This window comes from Diabrotica undecimpunctata, chromosome 10 (assembly GCF_040954645.1).
Source record: "Diabrotica undecimpunctata isolate CICGRU chromosome 10, icDiaUnde3, whole genome shotgun sequence".
Lineage (NCBI taxonomy): Eukaryota > Metazoa > Arthropoda > Insecta > Coleoptera > Chrysomelidae > Diabrotica > Diabrotica undecimpunctata.
In genome coordinates, this window is record NC_092812.1 from 39,289,029 (window position 1) to 39,305,094 (window position 16,066).

The 16,066-nt window shown below is 30.7% G+C and overlaps 1 protein-coding gene across 1 annotated transcript in view; it reads left to right on the forward strand.

Annotated features, from left to right (window-relative positions):
• Window positions 1-229: 229 nt before the first annotated feature.
• Window positions 230-16,066, forward strand: part of LOC140452233 (plasma membrane calcium-transporting ATPase 2-like) — a 417,554-nt gene continuing 401,717 nt past the window's right edge. Inside the window, exon 1 of the mRNA XM_072546364.1 lies at window positions 230-404. The gene's annotated coding sequence lies outside the window, so the exon portion shown is untranslated. The remainder of the gene's footprint in view (window positions 405-16,066) is intronic.

Sequence of the window (16,066 nt, forward strand, 5' to 3'; positions counted from 1 at the left end):
TTAATGCTTAAATATTTGCAACATTTTAAAAACACTTTAAAGAACAGTTTATGTGTGTAGTAGCTTGAAATAATAAAATTTTTGGACCGGAAAATTTCCACTAAATGATGGGTCGATTTTTGAGCTTTTCACACGGAAACTTGTAAGGTGGAGCCTCTGACGGTGGAAAATCTAAATATTTCTATTGCAGAACAAGTCAGAGAGGGTCGGAGTGTTGCGAGTTGCGACGTGTGAGATAGCGAGTTGAGTTTGTGTGCGTGTAGTGCTTGGGTGCGTTATAGGGCGCCTAGCTACATTTATTTCGTTCATACGACCAATGTTAACCTGACCTCCACGACTATTCGACGGGATTGCGACGGGCTTTGGGGCGACCGCTATCGCAAACATATTGGACCAGCCACAAAGTGAGTACTATAGACTGAAAGTAGAGGTACATAGTCTTTTTTTCTACAAGTTACAATTTGAATTTTTGCTGACTTTCTCGTTTCTGATGCTTTGATCTTGTCGCGACGTCTTCTGAACTGGGTCAGGCCATTGAGTGGCCTAAAACCATTGCCCAAGTTCCATATTATCTACTGGCGTCGTTTTTGTTGAAATGGTTTTAGACAAATTAAATAGTCACGTTTAATTTCGAACTAATCGGAAATTCCGAACGCCACTTGCGCTGTTTTTCTTCCAAATTTAGTTTAGATGACGTCATTTACAAGCAAAGAGGTAGATTAGCGATTGAAATTTAATGATTTTTTAAGATATTTAACACCTTATCTACTATGAACACGTGTTTTTTGTTTTTGAATTTGATGTTTTTATTTATATTCCATTTGAACCTCTGATTACAGAAAGTTCAGAATAAACTATATTGTTACGCACTCAATACTACGTACCGATCTATAAGTAATGATGAATTGTAACTGCTGTATTTGACAGTGATATATCGCATCAAAGGGGTAATAATTTTTAATTTTTTTATTGATTGTCCGTGTTACGCTAGGCCTAACATTATATTTCAAAGAAAATGACTTCGCACTGAAATGCCCAATAATATGAATAGGTTAAAGCTAAAAATACAATAAATTGTAGTACCTTGCATTGGTGGAGACAAAACTAAATAATTATTGCTAATTTTAAAGTAAAAATGATCAAAATTCTATTTTTAAAAATATATATTTAACCTTACACGTGTCCACGCAATGCATAGTACATTTTGCATGTATGAAAACGTTATAGTAAATTTTTGGTAAATTTTGCATTAGGAACTAAAAACTGAAAAAATGAATTTTTCTCTGCTAGTTATTGACAGGCAGTTGCTAACTTCAGACATACAATTGTACATATCATTTCATAGTAATTCAGTGCACAGTTTCCAAAGAGAATCATCGATTTTATTCAAGTATCACAGTAATCACAGTGGTATCAATAGGTTAAGAGAACGTAAGTGTGGAAATATGTAGTCATTATGTCGCTAGCTTTTTTTCGTTGTCTGGCAACAGCGTTTACGCGATCGATCGTGGTTTGCCGTTAAAATGTCTCAGGTGTAGCCCATGGCCCAGTTGAATTTGAATTCACATTTGCACGAAGCTTGTGGAAGTGTAGAGGTCTTGCTCGGTCACAGTGACGTCATAAGTTACACGAGGTTCTTTATAAATAACATGAGTGTACGGTAGCTACGTTGGAATTTTTCTAGGCTGTCTATGATATCACTGCAGTTATGTTATACTTTTCTAGTAACATAACTGCTTACTACAGCAATATAATTGGGTACATTATTATACTAAATGGGTAAATTTTACTTTTTAATATTTTTTGTCTCACCCCTAGGAAACTTAAATTTCAGTTAATATCCTTGTAATAAAAATTTAGTTTTCTTTAATAAAAAGGAAATAAATGTTTGCTTAAATAAAAATCAATAATTTCTTAACCTACTCCCTACTCCCTTAACCTACTCCATTTTTTCCCTAAATAAATTGCAAATTTCGTTGCCGTTATATGTTATATTTCTCGTCTTATGCATAATTTTTAAATTGTTAACCATTTTTCAATTGCATGAATGTATCATGTCATTTAGACCAGAGAAATTAGAAAATAAAAAGCCTTTTTCGTGACACTCTTTGATACAGATATCTAACAACTGCTTTTGATAAATTTAGTGATAATAATATATAATAAACAAAATATGCAATAGATTAAACGTCATTTTTTACTTATAAATAATATATAAACAATGTAAGATCCCTATTTGATTTAAAACAGGAAAGGTGAAGACCGTCAAATTATATGGAAAAGTGTCACAATTTTACTGAAAAAGCAGAGAAAATCCTTTAAAATGACAGTTTGTAAAGTTATTTTTGTTAATTTAATGCTTATTTATTGCAAAAATAGCTTCAAAAGTCGATTTAAAAAAAAAATATTAATAATAATTCATAAAATCCTTTATTTCGCGTGATAATATGAACAAAATCACATATATTTAGCCACAAAAATTTCAAGACGTTTCACAGTTAATGCAAAATTGAAATTGTTTATCCCAGAAAGCTTTTATCTACAAAGTTATTATGAAAAAATAGGTAACTTAAATATTTATAAATTACATAAATATAAATAAATAATAAATATAAATATAAATAATATAATAATAATATAATATCCCTTAAGAACAAATTTTACAAAAAAATTAATATTTTATTTAAAAATCAAATCTATCCGTTTTAATTTTCCTTGAATTATGGTTATTATTTTATAATTTTCTTGTTTTTATTTACTGCAAAACATTACAAATATATTTTAAACAAATTAGTTGTTATAAACTTTGTATAATTATAAATAAAAATAGTAAAGTAAATAGTGTAAATTATATATACAGATTAATTCCATAATTTTTATTGATAATTATATAAAGTTTATAGCAATTAATTTGTATACGAGTAAAATACATTTGTAATGTTTTTGAGAAAAAGTATTTGCAAAAATAATGAGCATAATTCAAGGAAAATTAACAGGTATTGAACTGATTTTCAAATAAAAAAATTATTTTTTTTAATTTATTGTTAAAAGATATTATTTATAACTATAGTACATAAACGTTTACGTTGCCTATTAATTTACATATAATCTTTTCTACTAATAATAATTAAAGTAAGATTTTGCAAAATAAATATTTATTTTAAATTGTTTAAACAAATTACTAGGTTAAATAAACAATTCACACATTAACTAAATGCATTTTTATGATCTATGCCACAAGCTACCCCAAATTAAAAAAAAACATCAATTTTCGTTGATTAGAACCAGATATATTGCGACTTTTATAAATTTGAATTTATGAATTCAGTTTTTGAAATAGTAAAATTGCTTCACCTTTAATAGACTTATAGCCCAGTCTGGTTAAAAAAAAAGTGGAAAAATGTTAAGCAGATATCTGAAGCTTTTAAGACATAGGTGGGGGATACTAGATGATGAATAGATGAAAAGATACTCCTAGTTTTACCTTGCGTTTTTTTTAAGCAATAATTTATGGTCACAATTTGATTTTTTGTCTATAAATTTTTTCCCTTATATTTTAAATAAACAATATTTATGTCATTTTTTTATGTCAAGAATATCTTTATTTTCCGGTTTTTTTAATTAAAATTGATGAATAATTTACAGAGATATTTGCAAAAAAGCAGGTTTTTTGCACTAATTTATAAATTTTATTAATTTTTTTATTAACAAAATAAAATGGTACTAATACATTTAAACATCAAGGAATTACCATCTTTTAGATTTGTGCGAAATTTCCCCCCGATCAGTCAAATATTTTATAAGTTATTTAATTTGTTTATCCCTGATATGAGGCTAATTATTTAAACTATTGAGCTTGACCTATGCATGATGCTAGACACATTCAGCAAATTTCATAGGATTCCTTGAGACTTAGACTATCTCAGAAGTTAAATGCATATTGAGTTTTCATCGAAATTATTTACAAAATAAAGGTTTGAAAAAGGGGTATGTATTTTACTTATAAACAATTGTAATAACTTCTATATTTTTCAAGCTACAGACTTGTACGTACAATCATTGGATAGCTGGTAAAAAAGCTCACATTAAAAAATAAAAAACTCTCTATGACCAATAGGAACGAAGTTAGTGACTATTTAAAAAAAAAATCATATTTCCATTGTTTATAAACATTAAGAAGTAAAATTTGCACAAATTGTGAATGAAAATCTTAACTTTATATTGAAACTTATAGCTATAAAATTTATCTAATTTTTCGAAACGACGGTACTTTCGAAAGATCGACATAGGAAAGTGGAGAGGATATCTGTTTCAGCTCCGTTTTTTTTTCGGCGTCGGAACTTCAAATTGCAACACGTAGGAAAAATTTACATGATCTCGGCTTCCTTTGCAGCTGCAAGCCTCTTTTTTTTTATTCTGGGGTAGCTCGTCGAAATATGAATAACTACATAGTTTTCACTGGCCGGAAAATATGGGAAAACTCGGAAAAATTGAGTCCATTTGAAATTCACCCTAAATACTTACTTTTTTTTAATTTGCTCGAATAGTCTGTCGTAGTATTAATAATGATGACATAATTTTCACCCCCCATAAATCTCGGAAAATCCCGGAAAATCAACATATGTTTTATCATTTTATATCAATGATGTAATAATACTTATATATTTTATAAATTAAATTTCAGGTAATTTTTTACACATTATATTATTATATTCCTTATATTAATTATAATTATTTATATTTTTGTAATTAACAATATTGATTTTTATTCTATTTTTCTTACAAATATATTATAAATATGATATACAATATTAAAGAGGAAAAAGATATATTGAGCAAGAGTAAAACAATGCCAAGAACCCAAGACAGAGATCAACAAATGTAGGAAAGTAAACTACGTAAAATACTAGGTATAATAAACAATTTAACAGAACGAGTGCAAAAACTAATAAAGATGAAAAAAGGCACGAACGAACTTAAATCTAGAAGAGACAAAATAGTAGCAATATGGTATAAACACTATGAAAATAAATTTAAACTGAATAATGGATATCAAAACGAGAGAGAAGACATAATCTTATCAGCAGAGGAACATGATGAACAAAATAATACAGAGCAACTTTTAACAGAAAAGTTTAAATGAATAATAAAATTAGAAAAGCAGGTGAGGCGGATAATATTGGCCCAGAAGTCATGAAATACATAGGAAGATCGGAAGAAGGGTGGTTGCTAAAGTTAGTCAATTATGTAATAACTATCGAGCTATATGTCTAGCAGGCATATCATTTAAACTATGTACAAGAATAATAAAGCAAAGACAATATCGTAGAGCATAAACTTGATAAAGAATAAGCAGCTTACAGGAAACGAAAGAAAGAAGAACTAGGGATAATATATTTATTTTAAGAAACAGAATAGAAAAGAAAAGAGAGACGGGAGAAAAGTTGAACGTGGCATTTATTGACCAGATTTTCATTCAATAGATAGATAATTTGGGACTGCCTCAGAGGCTTAAAGGTACCGAAATACATAAATGAACTGACAAATAAAATATACTAATGACAGTAAACCATGAGATATCAGATATCAACTTTTATTTGTCAGTTCATTAATGCCTGTGTCCCGTTTTACGTTTTGGTAAGTCATATATATACATATTTTACAATAACTGTTCTTATACATGTACATTTTAGAATCGTGACAAAGGCAAGGGTTTCCTGCCGAAACGTTGATTGCTATGGAAAATAAAATCTAGTTCCACATGTAATATATATTTTATTGAACCTAAACCCAAGAAATACTAATTTTATATTAAATATAGTACGGTTCAAGAAACTCAAAACTAATATATATATATATATATATATATATATATATATATATATATATATATATATATATATATATATATTCTATGTTTCAATATCTCAATATTTCGTCACGATTTTGTGACTTCTTCAGGAGAAAACTGTAAATTTATTATATATAAAAACTATACACAAAGTTTACATATAATAATTATTCTAATAAATTTACAGTTTTTTCCTGAAGAAGTCACAAAATCGTGACGAAATATTGAGACATAGAACAAATAGAGTTTTATTTCCTACAAACCGATTGCTGATACTATAAATCAACATATATATAAATATATATATATATATATATATATATATATATATATATATATATATATATATATATATATATTGTGGCTAAACACCCCACACGGGGTTACGCCGCTTAAGCTCTCTAGATCTATGTTACGAGGTAGATCAGTTCTCATTTTCTTTTTTTCCTGTTATTTTTCTCCATTGTTTCCTATCTTTGGTTGTTTCTCTTCATTGCCGTAAGCCCGCCCTGTTGAGTTCATTTGTTACTTCTTGTAGCCATGTAGATCTTGGTCTTCCACGTCTTCTTTTACCAGCTGGTGTCCATTCCAATATTGAAAATATTGTCGTAGATGGTCCTGATCTCCATATATGTCCTAGCCATTTTGCCCTTTGCTGTTTTATTTTACAAACTATATCCTCTTTAATATTGTTTAGTAGTTCATGATTCGTTCTTTGTCTATATTGGTTTTCATTAATTTTTATTGGTCCTAATATTGCTCTTAGTATTTTCCTTTCTAGTATTTATTTATTTAGTAGTAATTTATTTTTTAGAAGTTTTTTATTTGCATGGTATGTCTTATTTGCTGTAATTATCCTTTCTTAAATTTCTGTTTTCCTTTCTCCATTGTTTGTTATTAACACAATATCGTCGGCATATGCTATTATTTGTCCCTCTCTCGTTCTAAGTGTACCTTTGTTGATTTTTCTGACTATATATTCCAGGGCAAGGTTTTTTGTATTTTCTTCAAACTATTTAAACAATAATTGTCCACCCACTTTCTCTTTCTGCTCGTGAAATGTGACTGAAATCAAGCTTGCAACGACGACTGTTTTAACATGTCGTCCTTCATTTTGTTTTTAACTTTTAACGTATTTATTAATTTTTAAAGTGTCTTTTTAACAGTAACATTTTTAAGTTTAGTTGCAATTTCAGTATTATCATGTTATTTAACGTTGTTGTTTATGCCACGAATCTTACATTCGGGTAAGTTTTTTATAGTTTTTTATAGCTTTTTTTGCACCATTCAAATTGTTATAACATAGTAATTTTCTTTGTAGACCTTGATAAAGGTGGCAAAAAACCACCGAAAGCTTGGATTCAGAATAAATAGTAGGTACGCCTTAGCAAAGCTCTATTTTTTATTGACTACCACACCCAAAAAGAAAAAAGTATTTATATATATATATATATATATATATATATATATATATATATATATATATATATATTATTAATATTTATTTATTTATTTCATTTAAGTGAGATCAGTTTTACACAGGAAAAGTGCCGAGGTCATTTATATCTTTTGTCAGCAAGCTTTTTTCTCAAGACTTTTTCAATTTAAACTTTCGATTTCATTTGAACAATGCCATAATAAAGCACGACAAGTATCCTGTCGAAGGTTCAAATCTCAAATATTATTACGTCGCGCTCGATTAGTAAGCTCACGTTGACGCCCGAAAAGGTTACTCACACTCACGAAAGGTCACGTCGTGACCAGTTATGAATAACATTTTTCACGTAACGCGCCCAACACTTATGTAAATGATGTGTTGATCTATATTACAGCGTATATTACAGTTATTAAACACACTCAACATTGGACACATATCAACAGTAAACATACTGAATATGAGACTGATGTATATAGAAAACCAACGCACATAAACATATGTCTACATTACTAATCAAACCATAACATTAATACTAAAAAGGGGATATTTAAATCGTTATAAGATAGAGCAAAAAATAACTTTTTTGGAAAAAAAGATTTTCCTTTGCCGTTTATAACTCAGTAATTATAGTTAATAGAGAAAAAAACAGCACAACATAGAACGGAATCCTAAAACATTTACAAAACATGATTCAAGTAAATTAATAATACCATTTGTAGAAAGATTATAAGAAAATCTTAAACCCATAGGAAACAAAAATCAAAATCAATATTTTAATAACGTTCAAAATAACAAACGCATTGAAATTTATTTATATAAACACAGTCAAACCTAACAACGAACTGGAAAGACCAGTGGACTATTTTTATAAAATACTTTTTGAATGCGAAAACTTTTATTTATGTAACACTTCAAGGCATTTAAATCTTGGAATAAGAGAACATCAAATTTATATCAAAAATGGAGAGATTGACGGATTTTAAATAATACATTAAAACGCATGTGGTAATCAAATTAGACTTCAATGGAACGAATCATGTATATCTAATTCTGAAGAAAAGAGGTGCTAAAAGGGGGAAAATTAAACAAGCCGCACTTCTTTTACTAAATGAAACAAACTGCGTTACAAAGTCCTCGATTGAATATAGTAGTATTTGGTTTCCAATAAAAAGAAGTGACTAGAAAGAAAACGCAACTACATCAGTAGGTCAATAAAGTATCTAGAACAACTAATTTATGGTTTAAAATCATTGACATATAAAATTAGAATATGTTATCTGTTATAATTATTATTAGACGAGTATTAAACTAATCGTAAAACCGGAAAGTTATCAGATCTGGATAGTATTATGAGATTTTTCTTGGTGTTTCCTCATGATTTACTATGGGTTCACTGAAAATGTTTGGGTGCCGTTGTATTTTAAAAGACCAATCACATCCTATCATTATATTCCTGACAAATATTCTTAAGTTAAAGTTGAATTTATATAATCAAATGAACTATCCTCCATTAAAGTCGTCCTAGGAATGCATTTAATGACGTTCCTAGGAATGTCCTCTACTGTGAAATGCATGTTATAGGTCCGAATTGTAATTATGTAACAAGCAGATGCAATTAAGCTCTTAGAATAATTTTTCTATTTTCAAGTAACAAAACAAAATCATTTGTTTAATTTTTATTTTGGGAACGATTTAAGAGGTGCAAATGAAGCTTCGTAACTAAAGTCTTAAATTAAAATTTTGGTTTATTCCCAATAAACAGTAGATAATATAGCAATGATACAAGAAAATAGTAGGTATAAGAGTTTATTTTTCATTTTCTCTAATTATTGCTTGAGTATATTAAATTTTATAGAGCTGTTTATATTAATGTGGATTGTATATTTTATTGAGTTATATTTAATTAGAGCAAATTGAACTAGAACGAGACCAATCTCTTTAGATATGTGTATTTGACAATTATTACGGTTTGTATTTTCATGATAAAATACCGGACATAAGTATTTATAGCACAAGCACACGTTTTATGATAGCCAATAAATAATTTTATGGATGTGTGAATCAATGTTTAGATATTTTGCAAGTTTATTCTTAACATGATAAGGAAGACACATTATCATGGTCGGACTGGCTCATAAAAAAGGCGCCAACCCAAACTCTTAAAAAGGCGCCAACCTAAGCTCTAAACAAATGCGTCAGACTCCGCCCTCCTAAACTTTTTGCATCAATTTTTTTTGAAATCCTAATAAGTACATGTAAAGTAAATCAATATTATTTGTGTTTTCTATTTTTAAGTTTAATTTTAATTTAAATCCATAAAACAATTTACTTTTTTTATTGGAAATAGTTTATAAGTTTACTTTAAAAGAAGTTTATTTTGACGTTTTGATTGGGACATAAATTCGACTACGAGCTTTTTAATCAGCCAAGATCAGCCAAGAATATGTCGGCAATACATCGTTGCAGTATTGGTTCTTCTTCTTCTACTTCTTGGAGATCTTTCGATCTGTTTAATTCTGAAGCTGCCTCTGGTTACTATCCTGGGAGGTAGATTGCCAACTATACCTCCATCTTTTAAGTGGTCTTCCGGGAGGTCTTGAACCGGGCAGGTTGTTTTCTAGGGCAATTTTTGGGAGTCTATTCTCATCTCATCCATTCGTTTTACATGATTGTACCAACTATTGGTTGACATCAGGAAAGATGTTTCCTGAGACTGAGGGTTTCCTACTTGCCATTTAGGATCAGGTTATTCCAACTAAAAATTACTTGAAATATATTGTTAAAGATCCTTAAGTCCAAAATGACAAATGCCGATATGGATGCCAAACCCAAGAAACCATCCAACATCTTACCGGTGGCCGCCAGGCATTTGTCGGTACTGATTATAAAGAACGCCATGACTCAGTTGGAAAAACTATTTTGGAATTCTCCAAACCGACTATCTTCCTTATTATCAATACGTCCCCGACAGAATGCTTGAAAATGACAACTACAAGCTATACTGGGACCGCACTGTGCTCACAGACCAACCAGTGGAACAAAAAAGACCGGATCTCATACTAGTTAATTAACTTACTAGGACATACAACATTAATTGATGTGGCGATACCCAACACCAACAATTTACGTGTTAAATACAACGAAAAGATCGCCAAGCACAGAGATCTAGAAATACAAATCAGGAGACAATGGAGAATGAAAAGTACCCAGACAGTACCTACTATTCTATCTACTACTGGTGTTAATCCCAAAAACCTCCTATAGAACATAAAACAGCTGGGTCTAAATGAACATCTCTATAAGGCCATGCAGAAAGCTGTACTCCTCGCGACGTCCAGATGTGTACGAAAATTTTTGGGAGATACTCCAACATATCAAGTCACCTAGGGCTCGATAACACGGAAAGAGTCCCACCAGAGCTCAATGCTTTTGATACCGTAGGTATCTGGGATGAGTGAATTTTCCTCTTGGAGGGAGAGTGACCCGTATGGCTAAATCTGGACAACCTGTGAACATCTGTATAAGATCTGACGGCAAAAAGCTGTGCTATTTTCGACGTCCAAATGCGTACAAAAATTTTTGGGAGATACTCCGACGTATTAAGTCACCTAGGGCTCGATATCACCGAAAGAGTCCAATCAAAGCTCAATCCTTTTGATACCGTAGGTATCTGGGATGAGTGAATTTTCCCCTTAGTGGTAGTGTGAGCCGTATGGTTAAATCTGGATAATAATAATAAGGACGAAAAAATGCGCACCTGGATCGGTAAATCTTTGCACGGCCGACATCCCAATGAGGTCAGTCAAGACCATGTCGACAATATAGCGTTGAACTATTGGCTGACATGAGGACAGATGTTCCCTGAAACAGAAGGTTCATTACTCGCCATTCAGGATCAGGTTATACCAACCAAAAATTATCTGAAATATATCGTCAGAGACCCTCAGGTCCAAAATGACAAATGCAGATATGGATGTCAAGAAACCATCCAACATCTTACCGAGGGCTGCCAGGCATTTGCTGCAACTAAATATAAGGAACGGCACGACTCAGTAGAAAAGACGTTTTATCAAGAGATAACCATCAAACCAGGACTTCTACAAACAAACCATTTCCCATATTATCAATACGTTCCTGAAAGTATACTTGCGAATGGCAACTACAAGCTATACTGGGACCGCACTGTGCTCACAGACCAAACAGTGGCACATAATAGACCAGATCTCATACTAGTTAATAAACTTAAGAGACAAACAACACTAATTGATGTGGTGATACCCAACAACAATAATCGTGTTAAACGCAACAAAAAGATCGCCAAGTACAGGGATCTAGAAATTCAAATACGAAGACAGTGGAGAATGAAAACTATCCAGACAATACCTATTATTCTCTCTACTACTGGAGTCATTCCGAAGAACCTCATAGAATACACAAAAATCTAGGTCTGAATGAACATCTCTACAAGACCACGCAGAAAGCTGTACTACTCTCAACGTCCAGATATGTACGAAAATTTTTGGAGGATACTCCAGCGTACCAAGTCACCTAGGGCTCGATAACACGGAAAGAGTCCCACCAGAGCTTAATCCTTCTGATGCCGTAGGTATCTGGGATGAGTGAATTTTCACCTTAGAGGGAGTGTGAGCCGTATGGCTAAATCTGGATAATAATAATGTTTATTTCGGAAGCTTACAGTATAATACAGATTACAAGAAACAACGAGCATAGTAAACACTAAATAAACATAAAAACTCACTGAAGTAGAGCTACTATAAAAGTAGCACTCATTGTGCGTGAGACTTAAAAATATATATTCAAGCAAAGAAATATTTAACAATTCTATAAATATAAATAGTAAGTTACCTTTGCGCATTTACAAAAATATATTAATTTTAATTTTAATCTAGCGTGTGATACAAATATGAGTACACAAATATGAGTACATGATATTAACTGCAGTTAATTCAAGAAATGTAGTTGGTAATTACAGTCTATTTAGATTCATAGAATTGTGTTGTTTTGTTTTTAATCCACTGTTTAATTTCATATTTATATCTATGTTTTTATAATTTCTAATTTGTTTTAAATTCTCTGGTAGACAATTGTATAATTTATGCCCTATGTAACCAACATATCTCTGAAATATGGATTTATTAGATTTAGGTAAAATTATATTATTTCTTGAGTATCTAGTTTGATGGGCATGATTGTTAAAGTTTAATAATTATCTTTTTTTCATGTATATATATATATATATATATATATATATATATATATATATATATATTGTAACAGAATAATTTACGTACAGGTAAAAATTGACTTTCATTATATAGTAGCTCGCTAAAATATCTAAAATTTTTCCCATAAATAATTCTAATTAGGCACTTAGCCACTGGAGTTACAAAAGAACATATAAGAGCAGAATATAAAAGGAGTAGCCAAGATACTTCATAAAGGATAGTTAGACAAGTCTGTTCCAGCAAGGAATATATCTGCACATGTTGAATAGAATTAAAAAATTAAATGGCTTAAGTGACAATGAGTATTACACAAATAATTAACTTTAAAATATAGCAAATATAAAGTTGCCTAAATCTGAATTAAGTTCTGAAACTATTTTCACGTTTCCAATATTAGTTATAAGTCTCTTTCAGTACTTCCTTCCCACTATAATTCCGGAATTACTACATATTAAACGATAAAAAAATATCTTCTTTAACGCCCTTCTTATCTGATCCAATACTAATCGGAATACCGATAAAATGCTACTACCACATAAAATGTATGATTATTTGCACCAAAACAGTTTTTTATATACATTACGTTTTTGCGATTTATATTTATTTAAATGGAATAACTGACTGTCTTCCCCGTCCTTCCCTCCTGCTTGTCAATATAGTGAACTAACCCTAAAAATGGTATTATTGATTTTCTTACAAGTCGGTCCAAAGAAAACAGAATGACGGGATATATGGCTAGTTGACACGGTTCGACACGTTTCACTTAACCAAGCTGCTTATGCTCTAGGTCAAGAAGCTGGAGGAAAAATAAATACAGTGTACCCTGAAAATTATCTTTCTAAAAGAAAACTGAATTATGAATTACAAAGTTTCTTATTGATTTAACTTTAAATATCTTAAGAAAAGTGCTTCAGAAGGGAGGGTTTTAATTCAAATTATACTTTATTAACATTATCGATAGTTTGTAATGGGTGTATCTGCTTTGCGCGGATGATTAACGAAATACTTGGTTTTGCGAAGTTTTACCCATACCAAAAAACTTTGTATTGTGCTGCTATTGTTTGAACGTAGTCTATTTTTTGAGAGTGACTCGATCGATTCTTGAATAGATACAACAGGTACCTAGCCAATCAACCCTACCTGTATAGCAAGAGAAAAATTGCAATTTTCCCTCGTACTTCTGTTTACAAACTTGGGACTCCTATTGCTAAATGTATCAACAATGGTATAAAAATTAAGTTTTTTAATATTTCTTCATATAGTAATTTTTTCCCTATGTTTAGCCTTAGTTTCCCCTATATTACCTATATCTATTTTGTAATAAAATTTGCGAATATTAGTTTTGCAACCTGCTTTGTAAATAATACCGTATATTATATCTTTTTATATCCTAGAGCACTTTGCAAACGATGTAGAATAATTTGGCAGTCGAAAATGAAAATTACTTGCGAAATTGTTCCAACTTAAAAGAATGTAAAAGATATAATATCACCATCTTCTGAGATCAAATATAAGCAAGAAAGATTAAAGAAAAGTAGTCATGGTAAATTGGCTATCGACGAGAAGATATAAATCCATCCAAAAAAATCGTAATTTAGTAGGCCACGAATTCACTTATTTAGGCTTGTTGGTATTGTAGCCACTACGCTGAATGATGTGAAATGTATGGCTTGACATTATTAATATAATGTTTGGTTAGAAAAAATAAGTAAATATGGTATTAAACATACCAATAATTAACGAATATCATCTGCATAAAAACTGAAAGAAGCTAAATACATGGAAGCGATTACCACTAGTCATAAGAAATTTAAATAAATAAACAAAACACTTGGAAGAACTATATACAGGGATCGTTACAGATAATAGAAAGAAATAAATCAAACAGCACCAACTGATGACTATCTGCTAATCCATAACATCAGAAGTGAAACATGCCATTAAAAACGGTAAAAGTGGTTGAGCACCAAGCCTCGATGAAATTTCAGTAGAGATAATAAAAATTTTGTAAAATGAAAATATAGACTGACTAACGAAATTATTTAATAAAATATACCACGACGCCGACGGTCAAATACCAGATGAATGGCTAAAATCTGTCTTTTTATCCTTGCCCAAGAAAAATAATCCTAAATACTATGATAAGTGCCGACTAATTAGCCTTATAAGCCATATTAAAAATTTTAGTGAAAGTTATTCAACTTTGTATATATTAAAAATGCGAAGAGCAACTAGACTACACTCAGTTTGGATTTAGAACTGGTATGATCACAAGAGAAGAACTGTTTGCAATGACGGTACTATTACAAAAATGTAGGGAATATAATCAAAGTGTGTTTGTATGTTTCATGTATTTCCAAATTGCTCTTGACTTAGTCCAATACGTTAAATATATACAAGCACTAAAGAACATAAAACTAGATCCTAAGGATATTACTCTAATCAAAAATATATACCACAATCGAACAGCAGTAGTGAGGGTGAAAGACAATAAGACAGAAGATAGGAATTCAAAGCGGGGCGAAGCTGGGATATGCATTATCGCCACAATTGTTTAGTGTATACTCGCAACTAATATTCAGATAGCACTCTGTGAAAGAACTGAAGGTGTAAAAATTGGAGGCAACATCATTAACATAAGATTTTATGATTAACATAAGTACAACTGCGACTAGAAGGTAAATGCTAGAGAGGGTCGACAAGTATAAATACCCAGGAGCAATCACAAACTCACAATTAGACCCAGATGCAGGATATGCAGAAGTCAGAATAGAGATAGCCCGAAAAGAATTTGTAAAATAAATAACAAATAAAGTTTGGTCATTAAATAGCTGTTAGTAGAATGCTATGTTTGGTCGCAGCTGCTATATGGTGTATTGTCCAATATCAAATCTTCAGAATTCATATCCGAAATTGGACAGTATAATTTTATCACCCAGTAGACCGAATGAATTTATTTGTTATTAAATACACAAACGCAGTTAATTAGGTTACATACACATTTGGTCAATTATCAATAATATAATTTGGACATCAGTCAAAAGTGCTGACAAACTTAAACAATTTACATAAATTAGATACACATATCCCGCGAGGTCCGCGAAAATATTGACCCAATTAAAACTTATATAAAACTAAGATCTCTTGCCTAGAGAAGCATTCAATCAATATTCACTCAACAAACTTGATAGTCTTCAACGATCAACTTCATCAGTCTCTACTCAAAGTAATCCCGGGTCAACACCCATAGTGTACGTCTCATCAATAAATTCTGCTACTATTATTTGGTGTTTCCATTACAACTGAACGAACATCTTCACTGAGCCAACGAAGGGGAATTTGTTCATGTATAAACTTGGATATTGAAATCTCAATCTATAAAATAATTAGATGCATTGGAAATGTGGTTCTACAGAGTATTCTTGAAATTCCTAGGACTACTAAAATCACGAATGAAGTAGTATTAAGACACATTGGATACAATAGAAAACTTGTGAAGACAGGAAAATAAGAAAAACATCCTACCTGGGT